Source organism: Tachypleus tridentatus, chromosome 9 (genome assembly GCF_004210375.1).
Source record: "Tachypleus tridentatus isolate NWPU-2018 chromosome 9, ASM421037v1, whole genome shotgun sequence".
In the NCBI taxonomy this organism is placed as follows: domain Eukaryota; kingdom Metazoa; phylum Arthropoda; class Merostomata; order Xiphosura; family Limulidae; genus Tachypleus; species Tachypleus tridentatus.
The window spans coordinates 23,802,720-23,816,820 of NC_134833.1; the positions used below are offsets into that span (position 1 = coordinate 23,802,720).

General features: G+C 33.9%; 1 protein-coding gene across 3 annotated transcripts in view; it reads left to right on the forward strand.

Moving 5' to 3' along the window:
- Positions 1-14,101, forward strand: part of LOC143224863 (glutamate-gated chloride channel-like) — a 373,200-nt gene that overhangs the window by 135,792 nt on the left and 223,307 nt on the right. For 2 of the 3 annotated variants that reach the window (XM_076453238.1, XM_076453240.1), the window contains exon 1: positions 11,403-12,086. The exons of the other annotated variant lie outside the window; for it this stretch is intronic. The gene's annotated coding sequence lies outside the window, so the exon portion shown is untranslated. Of the gene's footprint in view, positions 1-11,402; positions 12,087-14,101 lie in introns of those variants that run through there. 3 annotated transcript variants of the gene reach the window in all.

Consider the following 14,101-nt stretch of genomic DNA (forward strand, 5'->3'; position numbering starts at 1 on the left):
TTTTATGTTATTACCTGTTTTTGTCGTAAATAATTAAACACAAAATAGATCCCTTAAAAGCTAAATTTAATACTATACAAAATTTTTGGGCAAATAGAACGATCTATCACATGTTCCCCAATTGAAAGTGTCAGACCTGAAGAATTAATCATAAGTCTATAAACGAGAATACGTGTATATATACAAATATAAATAGTCCTGTAAGGTTGAGGGTTTTATATTACTTAAAATAATATGCTTGAACTATCTTCCAGACGTCAAAGGTTTGCCACTGTATAGAGAGAAGAAAAAAAACTTTGATCTATGAACAGACACACAGCGTTAGATCACACAGATATTGATCTATTTCTCATCATTTACAGAATGCTGGACACCATAATACACTTTGACACACTTACATGGCTCTTGCCTAAACCCTATTTCATTTCTGGTAAATTTAACATCTGATGGCTTTCTCTGAGAAGAAAAGACATTAAGTGCTACTAAACTAGGTAAGAACAACATAAAAGGGAAAAGCCAACGTAGGATTCCATTTACTATCACATTGTTGATCGTTCTTGTTGTTATTGTGTGCTTTAACATTGCTAATTACTGATTTATTTTGTTCAGAAGAATCTAGCTGTCGATTTATTCTTTAAGTTTACACATATGAGTTGCACCGATGAGATGAAATGCTTCACAACTAGTACTTTCTGTAAAGATATAATTCTGTTGGGAATATATTTTAATTCTTTTATTTTTAAGTGCAAATTTATAAAATGGTCGCTCTGGGCTTTGTCCACAGCGAATATCTTCACCAATGTTCCAGATGTCAGTATTTAGATATTGAAGACTTTGGAGGGTCAGATTCGAAAGACATGTTCTTCCCTCCTGAACCTAATTAATATCTGGTTGATATTCATTTGATTATTACAAGAAGCCCATAGTTTAGCTAGTCCATGTATTTACTGTGACCACTGTAAAGGGTCATGTCCATGTATATAATTATATTAATATCATTGAAATAAATACATTTTAATTTTATCCATTTGTGTGAACTAAATACAACAGTTCGAATTGTATTTTCTCATATTTATCTATAATTTTAAATTTCAAGAAGACAATTCACATATAAAACCATTTTTAGGGCAATCATAGTAAAATTCAAAATTATTGACAATATCTGTTTCTCGTCTTAGGTGGAATTAACTTATTTTTATATCAAATATAAATGTTAACAGGTAAGATGTATTTAGGACTATTTCTAGGAAGAAAGTTCACATAGCAGATCATTCGTTAACCCTTGAAACTACTTTGTAAAGTAAGTAGAAATTTATCAGTTAGTGTTTATATAGTGAACTATGTAGTAGTATATCAGTTAGTGTTTCTATAGTGAACTATGTAGGAGTATATCAGTTAGTGTTTCTATAGTGAACTATGTAGTAGTATATCAGTTAGTGTTTCTATAGTGAACTATGTAGTAGTATATCAGTTAGTGTTTCTATAGTGAACTATGTAGTAGTACATCAGTTAGTGTTTCTACAGTGAACTATGTAGTAGTATATCAAGTAGTGTTTATATAGTGAACTATGTAGTACTATACCAGTTAGTGTTTCTATAGTGAACTATGTAGTAGTATATCAGTTAGTGTTTCTATAGTGAACTATGTAGTAGTATATCAGTTAGTGTTTCTATAGTGAACTATGTAGTAGTACATCAGTTAGTGTTTATATAGTGAACTATGTAGTAGAATATCAGTTAGTGTTTCTATAGTGAACTATGTAGTAGTATATCGGTTAGTGTTTCTATAGTGAACTATGTAGTAGTATATCAGTTAGTGTTTCTATAGTGAACTATGTAGTAGTATATCAGTTAGTGTTTCTATAGTGAACTATGTAGTAGTATATCAGTTAGTGTTTCTATAGTGAACTATGTAGTAGTACATCAGTTAGTGTGTATATAGTGAACTATGTAGTAGAATATCAGTTAGTGTTTCTATAGTGAACTATGTAGTAGTATATCAGTTAGTGTTTCTATAGTGAACTATGTAGTAGTATATCAGTTGGTGTTTCTATAGTGAACTATGTAGTACTATACCAGTTAGTGTTTCTATAGTGAACTATGTAGTAGTATATCAGTTAGTGTTTCTATAGTGAACTATGTAGTAGTATATCAGTTAGTGTTTCTATAGTGAACTATGTAGTAGTACATCAGTTAGTGTTTATATAGTGAACTATGTAGTACTATACCAGTTAGTGTTTCTATAGTGAACTATGTAGTAGTATATCAGTTAGTGTTTCTATAGTGAACTATGTAGTAGTATATCAGTTAGTGTTTCTATAGTGAACTATGTAGTAGTACATCAGTTAGTGTTTATATAGTGAACTATGTAGTACTATACCAGTTAGTGTTTCTATAGTGAACTATGTAGTAGTATATCAGTTAGTGTTTCTATAGTGAACTATGTAGTAGTATATCAGTTAGTGTTTCTATAGTGAACTATGTAGTAGTACATCAGTTAGTGTTTATATAGTGAACTATGTAGTAGAATATCAGTTAGTGTTTCTATAGTGAACTATGTAGTAGTATATCGGTTAGTGTTTCTATAGTGAACTATGTAGTAGTATATCAGTTAGTGTTTCTATAGTGAACTATGTAGTAGTATATCAGTTAGTGTTTCTATAGTGAACTATGTAGTAGTATATCAGTTAGTGTTTCTATAGTGAACTATGTAGTAGTACATCAGTTAGTGTTTATATAGTGAACTATGTAGTAGAATATCAGTTAGTGTTTCTATAGTGAACTATGTAGTAGTATATCAGTTAGTGTTTCTACAGTGAACTATGTAGTAGTATATCAGTTGGTGTTTCTATAGTGAACTATGTAGTAGTGTATCAGTTAGTGTTTCTATAGTGAACTATGTAGTAGTATATCAGTTAGTGTTTCTACAGTGAACTATGTAGTAGTATATCAGTTGGTGTTTCTATAGTGAACTATGTAGTAGTGTATCAGTTAGTGTTTCTATAGTGAACTATGTAGTAGTATATCAGTTAGTGTTTCTACAGTGAACTATGTAGTAGTATATCAGTTAGTGTTTCTACAGTGAACTATGTAGTAGTATATCAGTTAGTGTTTCTACAGTGAACTATGTAGTAGTATATCAGTCAGTGTTTCTACAGTGAACTATGTAGTAGTATATCAGTTAGTGTTTCCATAGTGAACTATGTAGTAGTATATCAGTTAGTGTTTCCATAGTGAACTATGTAGTAGTACATCAGTTAGTGTTTCTATAGTGAACTATGTAGTAGTATATCAGTTAGTGTTTCAATAGTGAACTATGTAGTAGTACATCAGTTAGTGTTTCTATAGTGAACTATGTAGTAGAATATCAGTTAGTGTTTCTATAGTGAACTATGTAGTAGTATATCAGTTAGTGTTTCTATAGTGAACTATGTAGTAGTATATCAGTTAGTGTTTCTATAGTGAACTATGTAGTAGTATATCAGTTAGTGTTTCTATAGTGAACTATGTAGTAGTATATCAGTTAGTGTTTCTATAGTGAACTATGTAGTAGTACATCAGTTAGTGTTTATATAGTGAACTATGTAGTAGAATATCAGTTAGTGTTTCCATAGTGAACTATGTAGTAGTATATCAGTTAGTGTTTCCATAGTGAACTATGTAGTAGTACATCAGTTAGTGTTTCTATAGTGAACTATGTAGTAGTATATCAGTTAGTGTTTCAATAGTGAACTATGTAGTAGTACATCAGTTAGTGTTTCTATAGTGAACTATGTAGTAGAATATCAGTTAGTGTTTCTATAGTGAACTATGTAGTAGTATATCAGTTAGTGTTTCTATAGTGAACTATGTAGTAGTATATCAGTTAGTGTTTCTATAGTGAACTATGTAGTAGTATATCAGTTAGTGTTTCTATAGTGAACTATGTAGTAGTATATCAGTTAGTGTTTCTATAGTGAACTATGTAGTAGTATATCAGTTAGTGTTTCTATAGTGAACTATGTAGTAGTATATCAGTTAGTGTTTCTATAGTGAACTATGTAGTAGTATATCAGTTAGTGTTTCTATAGTGAACTATGTATTAGTATATCAGTTAGTGTTTCTATAGTGAACTATGTAGTAGTATATCAGTTAGTGTTTCTATAGTGAACTATGTAGTAGTATATCAGTTAGTGTTTCTATAGTGAACTATGTAGTAGTATATCAGTTAATGTTTCTATAGTGAACTATGTAGTAGTATATCAGTCAGTGTTTCTATAGTGAACTATGTAGTAGTATATCAGTTAGTGTTTCTATAGTGAACTATGTAGTAGTATATCGGTTAGTGTTTCTATAGTGAACTATGTAGTAGTATATCAGTTAGTGTTTCTATAGTGAACTATGTAGTAGTATATCAGTTAGTGTTTCTATAGTGAACTATGTAGTAGTATATCAGTTAGTGTTTCTATAGTGAACTATGTAGTAGTATATCAGTTAGTGTTTCTACAGTGAACTATGTAGTAGTATATCAGTTAGTGTTTCTATAGTGAACTATGTAGTAGTATATCAGTTAGTGTTTCTATAGTGAACTATGTAGTAGTATATCAGTTAGTGTTTCTATAGTGAACTATGTAGTAGTGTATCAGTTAGTGTTTCTATAGTGAACTATGTAGTAGTATATCAGTTAGTGTTTCTATAGTGAACTATGTAGTAGTATATCAGTTAGTGTTTGTATATTTATGTACAAATAGTGAGGAAGTTTATCTGTATAATGTTGTTCGTAATGTGTTCTGTAGTGTTTATAATTTAGTTGTAATTTGTTTTGGTGCTCTGTTTATTCAGGCTGGTGGTGTTTATTGTATTTATGGTCGTACGTATGTTTTACATATTTTTACTATGTTTTCAACTGTTGTTTTTTATTGTTATCTGTTAGATTCCGTGCGCAGTTCGTACGCTTTTAAATTTTGGCTTTTTATTTTGTTTAACTGTTCAAACCATTTTAATTTTGTTTCATATTGTTAGACCTAGGAATTTAGCTAATGTTTTATTCTGGATAAGTGCATCATTCTTATCTAAGTTTTACAGGTAATTGTGAGAAAACGACTACTTGAGTCTCACTTAGATTGATTTTAATACCGTATGTTTGGCAGTAGTGTGTTTAACTGAGATTGGGCAGTTGTATCTGTGATAGACGGGATGGGATCACTTCTCCTATGTATTACATCATCTACGAACTGCGATGAATACTCGATTCAGATTGTTTATAGGTATGCTCTTAATGTACATGATGAATATAATAGGGCTAATCACCCCTCCCTGTGGGACATCTGCGTCCGCTCTAAAGGAATCCGAAAAGGTATCTTCTACCTTTATTTTATATTTCCAGTTTTCTAGAAAGTTGGACAGCCAGCAAATAATACCACACTGCAGTTCCACCTCTGACGTACAAGTTTTCAGACCATTATACCATACAGTGTCGAACATGGCTAATGGCACTATAAAACAAGCTAATAACTCGTAATATCTCTAACATTGTAGAAAACTTTGGCCCCTCTTTTTCAAAGGTAACTGAGCGGCAAGTTTTAAGGTTAAATTTCAGGCTTTAATCTTTCTGGTGAGAGTAGCACATATGTCTCACTGTGCAGCTTTATGTTTAGCAATAAACAAACAGGAAACTTCTATGCGTTAGTAAGGCTTAGCAGCAACATTCTTCCTGAGATAATGATTAATACAGGTGGTAAAATACCCTCTCCCCCCATACTTATAACGGTAAAACTGAGGTTGGACACCCGTGATGAGTAGAGCAGAGACTTGTTTGTTTGTTCGTAATTAAACACAAAACTGCACAATGGGCTCTGTTCTTCCCACTACAGGTATCGGAACCCAGTTTCAAGCGTTGTAAGTACGCAGAAATACCGCTGTAATACTGGGGTGAAGAGAACGAAGAATATGTAGTCCGTTGAGTAGCGTTGTGCTTAACAACATATAAACAAATGATAAGCTAGCCCCTAATAAAGTTTGTTAGTTGTCTTCTAATATCTAGGTAAACGAGAGTCGGTTGTAATATTGAGTGTTTCATATGTTAGTCAATGGGTGTTTCAGGTTTCAACATTTTAAAAATAGTTCTTCAGTTAAATGCTTTTCTACGTGTTTTTAGAGTTTGAAATGTATTTCAATCATTTGATTATTTAATTCGTAAAACTTTGGTTTTTTTTTGTCCTGTTCCAGTTTCTATGTGTTCAGATAACACTTCTAAGAACTCCCATCAAGACAGAACCAACAACAAACAATATAATGACAACAATTCCCAGCCCATTTTACTATTTAAGCCTAAAATGTTATTCATTTGTAGGCTTATTTTTGCAAAAGCAAGTTACAAAAACCACAATGTTAAACTGGGAAGTTTTCATGGAATGTTTTATTGCTATTCGATCTTATATATGTGTATCAAGTTAATATTTTCGCTTAAATATTCAACTTGTATATTTGATAGAAAGCCTCACGTTTGTACATTATTAACTTAGCATTTTCTATGGTTATTGTAAAGCTGCTTTTGAAACATCTTTATTTTTCGAATTAATGCAGGTGTAATAATAGGTCATTTTAGAAATGGCTTTGGGCGAGGAGCAAACAAAGAAGACTGACCTCGTCCGGCCTCTTAAATGAGCTCGGTGGGGCCTACGCTACAGCATAACTTGCGTATGTGTGTTGATCTACTCTGACTAGAAATGCTTCGCAAAATCTGCCATTTGCCCTTTCTAAGTTTGAGACTGGCGTCCCTGACACCTCCAGGTGCAAGGAGGTTAATTTAAGTGTTGCGATGATATGTTTATTATAACCTGAATATTTCTCACCAAACTATGATTTTTGTTTTTCAAATTCCTTAATTTCTCAAATATATACTTTTTTTTTTTTTAATTCAACACCTTTATGAAAAGACACTGTCCCCTTGCAACTAGCAATTTGCTAATCGCATTCTATAGACGTAGGAAAGATGTTCCATACCCAGTGCTGCCCTCCATCGTCGATAGATTTCACTGATATCTATTATTACGCACTATTGTCCGACATCAGTTTCCATTGCAATAAGCTTATTTATAGAACGGTGGGGTTAAGTTTACGTAAATCATATATTTTGAAGATCTTTCCACAAAACCTCTACTGTACGTTAGCGTCTTGTTTATCTGGAACAAAGGCACAAACGTCCACTAGAGTTGCATCAGGAAGACATTACGAAAAATGGTTGAATAGGATTGTTGTTCGATTATCTTTATCATGGAAACATCTGTTGATTTTGGCTTGGAGTTTGTGATAACTTTTTTAAATTAACGTTACCCAAGTTCATCGTTATGAGTTGGATATTACTTCTTCTATCTCTCTTTATTTTTTAACCAAAACTTCGCCTTTGGGATAAAGGCACTGTTTGGATCGGATTGGGGTGTGACTTTTGGTAAGATACAACGTTGTAATCCTGGTTTCGTTTCTCCGCAGCAGACAGAGCACAGGTAGCGCACTCTATAACTTTGTGCTAAAACAACAACGACAAACAAAACGTTCTAATGTGCGAAGTGTTCTGTTACTATGGGGGAACGCTGGAAGCTAATGTGTCATTTCGTTATCTCTTTACGAATATATTCTGCAGCCCTAAAAACTCCCGTACAGTACTCCACCGTCAGGCGGTCAAACATTCTTCATAGACCAAATACGTGAGCGATTAACATGTCACCAGCGGCATCAAGGCTCGAATCTACAACAAGGTATCTGATTGGCGTAAACAAATTGTTCGAAGTATATGATTAACCCACACTATTTTCATTGGATGTTAAATGAGTAAAATATGGCCTACCTGAGCACGCCCTAGCAATACTGGACAATGGTAAGTCACTCTTCAGATAAAACGATGAACGTTTATCTGTCTCTTATTTTAGACTTGAGCATTTGTTTAATTCAACCTTTAGATATAACTGTTTACTAACTTATAAAACATATTATTCTCTATGTATTGCGCTATACATATTAGAACTTAACTACTGAGATTATGCTGACTTATGTACAAGATTTCAAAAGCCCCATCACTTTCTAAATGGGTGGACTTTTATTCATCAGATGGGGAAAAGTCTTCGTTTCGGAAATTCTCGGATTAGAGTCGTTCTGTCTTACATTTATTTTAAATCTGCATGGCTTACTGATATCCTGAAACGCCATTTGTGAATGGCAAAAACGAAAACCTCTGAGTTCGTTTTCTTTGAGGCCCGGCATGCCCAGGTGGTTGGAGCGCTTGACTCGTAATCTGAGGGTTGCGGTTTCGAACTCCGTCTCACTAAACATGCTCAACCTTCCCAGCTGTGAGGTGTTATAATGTTACGATCAATCCCACCATTCGTTGGTAAAAGAGTAGTCCAAGAGTTGGTGGTGGGTGGTGATGACTAGCTGCCTTCCCTTTAGTCTTACACTACTAAATTAGGGACGGCTAGATAAGATAGCCCTCGTGTAGCTTTGCACGAAATTCATACCAAACCAGTGTCGCAAAATTGGCAGTATTTCATATTCTGGTGAGAATTACAATGATTTATTTCACGCTGTTATTTGTTTCTCAAGTGTCACGCTTGTGTGCCTTCAATAAATTTTGTAAACTTTGATTTAGTCACTTGTAAGTTACTTGAGAATGTTATATTACCTATGACACCACTGTAACACGCCCTACAGTGCTGGCACGGCATGGTCAAGTGATTAGGGCGTTCGATTCGCACTCTGAGGATCACAGGTTCGAATTTCGGTCACATCAAACATACTCACCCTTTCAGCAGTGTGGGCGTTATAATGTGCTATATCAATCCTACTATTCGTTGATGAAAGAGTAGCCAATGCGTTGACGGTAGGTGGTAATGACTGGATACCTTTCCTCTAGTTTTACACGGGTAAATTAGGAACGGGTAGCGAAGATAGCCCTTGTGTAGCTTTCCGTGAAATTCAAAACAAACAAAATGCCTCTGGCATTTGCATTTTCTGGTCTTCAGTTATTACATGGAAACGTAGAAACTGTTAAATACTTTAAAGCCAGATTTCTGCTAACACGAAAAGGATGTCATAACTTTAATAAAATGTCTTGTTTTACTGGCTATAAATCAGATTTTTACTTAGGTACCATAGCCAGATTGTTCAAGAGTGTCGAAGCTTTAATTAGGTGTCATGACCAGCTTGTCATGTTTCGAGTACCGCCTGTGCAATGTTTAATGGTGCAATGTGACACACTCGAGTATTAGAGAACGTGTTAAGGCAAGTAGGAGTACTGGATTGCTTATTATACTCAACTGAAGGGTGAACCTAAAAACAAAAGTTACACAAAAAAATGGAATTTACGGCCACACTCAGAGAGAGCTTCTTATAAAACCGTGTTGCAATATTAGTGTAACATTTACCCAACTGAATTATGGTGACGTCACGACTGTTAAGGGAAAGATACATTTCTGTTGTAACTGCGATTTATATACAGAAGAGGTTACATTCTCAGTTTAATCTAGAGATAATTAAAGTATGACTTCAAAAAGGCTTATTTTCATTTCCTTTAAGTCGAGAGAAATCCTATTTTTTATAACTGTTTTTCTTCAGTGGAAAACCATCTTCTATTACTATAAGTTGTGGAGCATCTGTTTCATGTGATATTCTGTAGATTTGTTTTAGTAGCAGGGATATCTTTTATACGATATTTGTTAAAGACTTATGACAAATAGTTTCTTAATAAGTCAGTTTATATAAAAAAAAGGAATTATAAACATAAAGTATTTGTTGTATATTAGTATTATTTTCTTTAGAAAAATAATAGCAGTAATTCTAGGTTATAAAGTAGTAGCTAATATAAATCAATCTGTCAGAACCATCAACCAAACCCGTCAATTTCATTAAATTAAGCTCATGTAAACAAGTGATGAAGCAACGAATCGAACCTCTACAAGAATGTGGTTTAAAGATATTGATTACTCGAGTAACTAATTTTACGCGCATATATATGTGCATGAAAATAAACACAGTCATTCATACATGTGTATGTTCACCCAGTCCGTTTTTACTTGAATGTTAAACAGGCTGGTACCTTTTACATGGATAAACCAGTTTGTCTTTAGTTGAATCTTAAACAAGATATACTTTAGACCTTAAGAGATAACCAAGTTTGTCTTTAGTTGAATCTTAAACAGGATAGACCTTCGATCTTACATGGATAACCCAATCCATCTTTAATTGAATGTCAAATATTCTTACATAAACAGCTATGCCGTCGTAAAGGTTAAACACGTTCGACGTTTTAAAAACTCGCCTAGCACGTTTCCGCCGGAAAAGACCACGGTCTGTCAGTAGAAGGGTTTTAATGTGTTAGAGATAGTAGTAATAACTTGTCGGACACGTTTATCTTGGCAATCAACATGGTTGATTTAAAAATCCTAATATGTTAGAGATTCAACCACACTTACATGTTTATCTCGTCCCAGTTAACGTTACGGTTGGTAGAATGGTCTCAATGTCTTGGAACTAATAACCAACTTTACACATTTAGTTCGGTAAAGGTTATGGTAGGCCCGGCATGACAAGGTGGTTAAGGACTTGACTCGTGATCCGAGGGCTGCGGGTTCGAATACCCGTCACACCAAACATGCTAGCCCTTTCAGCCGTGGGAACTTTATAATGAGACGGTCAATCCCACTATTCGTTGGTAAAAAGAGTAGCCCTAGAGATGGTGGTGGGTGGTGATGACTAGCTGTCTTCCCTCTTGTCTTACACTCCTGAATTACGGACAACTAGAGCAGATAGCCTTCGTGTAGCTTTGCGCGAAATTCAAAACAATCCAAACAAAGGTTATGGTTAGCAGAATGGTCTCTATATATTAGAAATAATAACCAACTTTTACATGTTTATCTCGGTAAAGGTTATGGTTAGCAGAATGATTTCTATATCTTGGAAGTAATAACCAATTTTTACATGTTTGTCGTGGTAAAGGTAAGGGTTAGTTGTTTTAGTGTTTGTATTTTTCATGCATTTCAATATAACAAGATCTATAATAAATCTTCGTAGTTCACAGACATTCATTATGTGTACTTTTTTACTATATAAATATATATAGTAACAACAATATAGTTAATGACGCTATTTGACTGTGTAAGTTTCACAACACGTAAGAAAAAACTTTTACTTGGGATAGAGCTTCTAGAACGCGTATTACTTAGCTTTACACTTTAATACATGGAGGATACAGCTCTTGCGACCGCACGTGCGTCCCGTGCAAAGCTAGATCTACCTCTTCTCAACTATTGATTGTAACTGTACGTTGATGGTAAACGTAAAGAAACTTTGTTGCTGATTGGTCGGTCACAACCGTTTTCTACTGGGTCACAAAGCCCGGATGTTCAACTGGAACGACTGGTCCTATGAGTTCAGTTTCCTACTGATCTTAGCGACTGGAAGACTGGTGAAATCTGCTCGAATTCTTTCCCTACAAAATTCTGATTCCGTCATTGAGACTGTTTAGAACTTTATACTATTCAGAGATTTTTAGCTGTAATCTTTGAAACGTGTGCCTATATTAGAGAAAAAAAAAAAAAAAAAAGGCTTAACGGTGCACATATAACTAAAGATGTTGACCTGAAGTGAACATTTCTTCATGAGATGTGTTAGCATAGGTATAGAATATTCTATTATGAAACTAAGTTACTGTTATACGTGAAATAATGCGCGTGTTAATAACGAAACTATCCCAAGTGTTCTATGATCTGTAAGAATAAAGTCGGGTGAAGTTCATTCTTAGTTTGGAAGTAGTCTGTCCCTGTTTAGATAGGGAGGGACAGAGGCAGGAAGTCTCAGAGATTACCGTATGAACATCACGGGATCTTCTGGTCGTTACGACGGTTCTTACTGATGCTCATCTTAGCCCGCAAACGATCTCCTTTAGTAGGCGCCTAACCGAGAGCGACTTGAACTAATTTGTTCGCTTTTCTGCTTCGAAACTCACCTGATTCTCCATCTTATAAGGTAGCTGGATGCAATGGAAACTTTCCCTTCTTCACGGACAGTATCACAACACAAGTCTTATTTGAAGTTTAAGGTTGAACGTAAAGAAGGTAAGGCGTTGACTAATTTGTTATTTCCGAAATTGAAACAAGAGCTTTGAGTCAGAGAACAACTTGGTTTTATTCGAGTGGAAGTTATTCGACTATTAACCAATATTAGTACAGGCGATAAACACCAGTCTCGACTCCAAAATAATAAAGTTTTTTCTATCATTTTCGCATGTTTGAATTGTTGCAATAAGAAAATAAGAAAGAGAGACAGAGAAAATGTAATAATTTTACGATGGATTATATTCCTATTAACTTAAAAAATACCTGGTGTTTTATATCACAACCCGTTAAAGTAAAATTAGTAAGCACGACAGTGACTTTCACCTATTAATGGTTCACGTATTGTATCTAAATTTATTAATTTGGATAGATTTGCATGCGTTCTCAGAAAGTACAACAGATAACGGCATGAAGCGTTACTTCGATCAGTTACTAGAAAGTATTGTATTGGTGTTTCTATGAGACATGACCCTGACTCGAGGCGTATAACTTGCTGATTGTGGTCGTAAAAGAGGTAATAGTTATGCACCTATTATGTAAGGGAAGAATGAACTATAATGTCGTAATTCATATTACGTATCGTGCTCAGAATAATTATCAAAGTAAAAATATTTGTAAAACCACCACAAAGAACAGCGACACGAACAATATTAACTTTGGTAAAGTTTACTTGGAAGCCAAAGTTCTTCTGAGCATTAACCTCAGAGAGCGTGGCACAATGATGTGGACACGACTCACAGCAACTTACATAGTCTATACTTACGTTACACATTCTTTGTTTCAAGTTTAAAACGATAGGCCTGATAACAGCAATAACATTGTGGTTTAACTTTTAGCACACTCATAAATTGACATTACGCACTATACGGAAGGTAATCTTATTGAGTGTACTCGTGTTTTCTTTAACTTCTTTAGCAATCATGTATGTTTTTCGGGATTATAATATTAATTTTCGGAATGATTTTAAAGCAGTTATTTAGCTTGAGATGTTTTTTACTTTGCTTAACATTTGAGAGATTAACTTGGAAACATTGTTTCATTAGTGAGTGAATTAAATGTTTGATTTATTACTATGGCTCCTTTTCCTGTGTATTTTTGTGTCCGAACTGCTGCCTTGTATTTGACTCAGTAATAATATACTTGATGTATTATATTCGAAGTTGGTACGATACGTGTTTTATGTCTTTATATTTCACATTCCTATTTATCACGAGTAATAAGTAAAATGTGAACTAATTTTAAAAAAGGAAAGTTGTCTTATTGTCAGGGGACATTTCGACACAACAGAAAACACAAAACACGCGTTTGTAGAGAGTTAAGTATGAATTTCAATAATATGTTTGCCAAAAACTACGTTTATACCTGGAAAGAATTTTAGACAGAAATTATTAGGCTTAGCGCAACAGCTCTTCGTTTGCCGAGCACTGTAATGTTATTACTAACGTCAACCGTTTTGTGAACAAAGTGAAAGACAGGATATATGAATATAGATATATATTATAACCATAATATCTTAAGCCAAAACAAAACACATTAAAATTAAACAAAATACGCTACATTAAAAAACAAAATCCTAGGATACAAGTTATAACGTGGGATTATAAAATGACTTCTAGATTTTGGAGGTGACTGGGAAAGTAGGGCCCACATGTATCCATTTTTTTAGTAAACTAGTACGTCTTCGGAAAACTACAAGTAATAATAGCTATTTCAAACATACATGAAACTATAATAAACTAGTTTCAAAGACGCAACTTAAAGAGAATTAACTGCTTACATCTGTTACTGTCTGAATTAAGTCAGTAGTGAAAAACGTTTATGGAACCGTTAGATTACAGTATTTGTTATAGTTGTGTTACATATTTTCTGTCGGGTATGTTGTATATTTCCACGTATTTCGCTCATCCATTAGAGCCCAGTGTTAACACATTATTTTCACTTAAAGCGTGTATATTACACTTCCAAACTATTTTGAAGGATCCAATACTTCGCATCTAACAAACATTGGTGTGTTT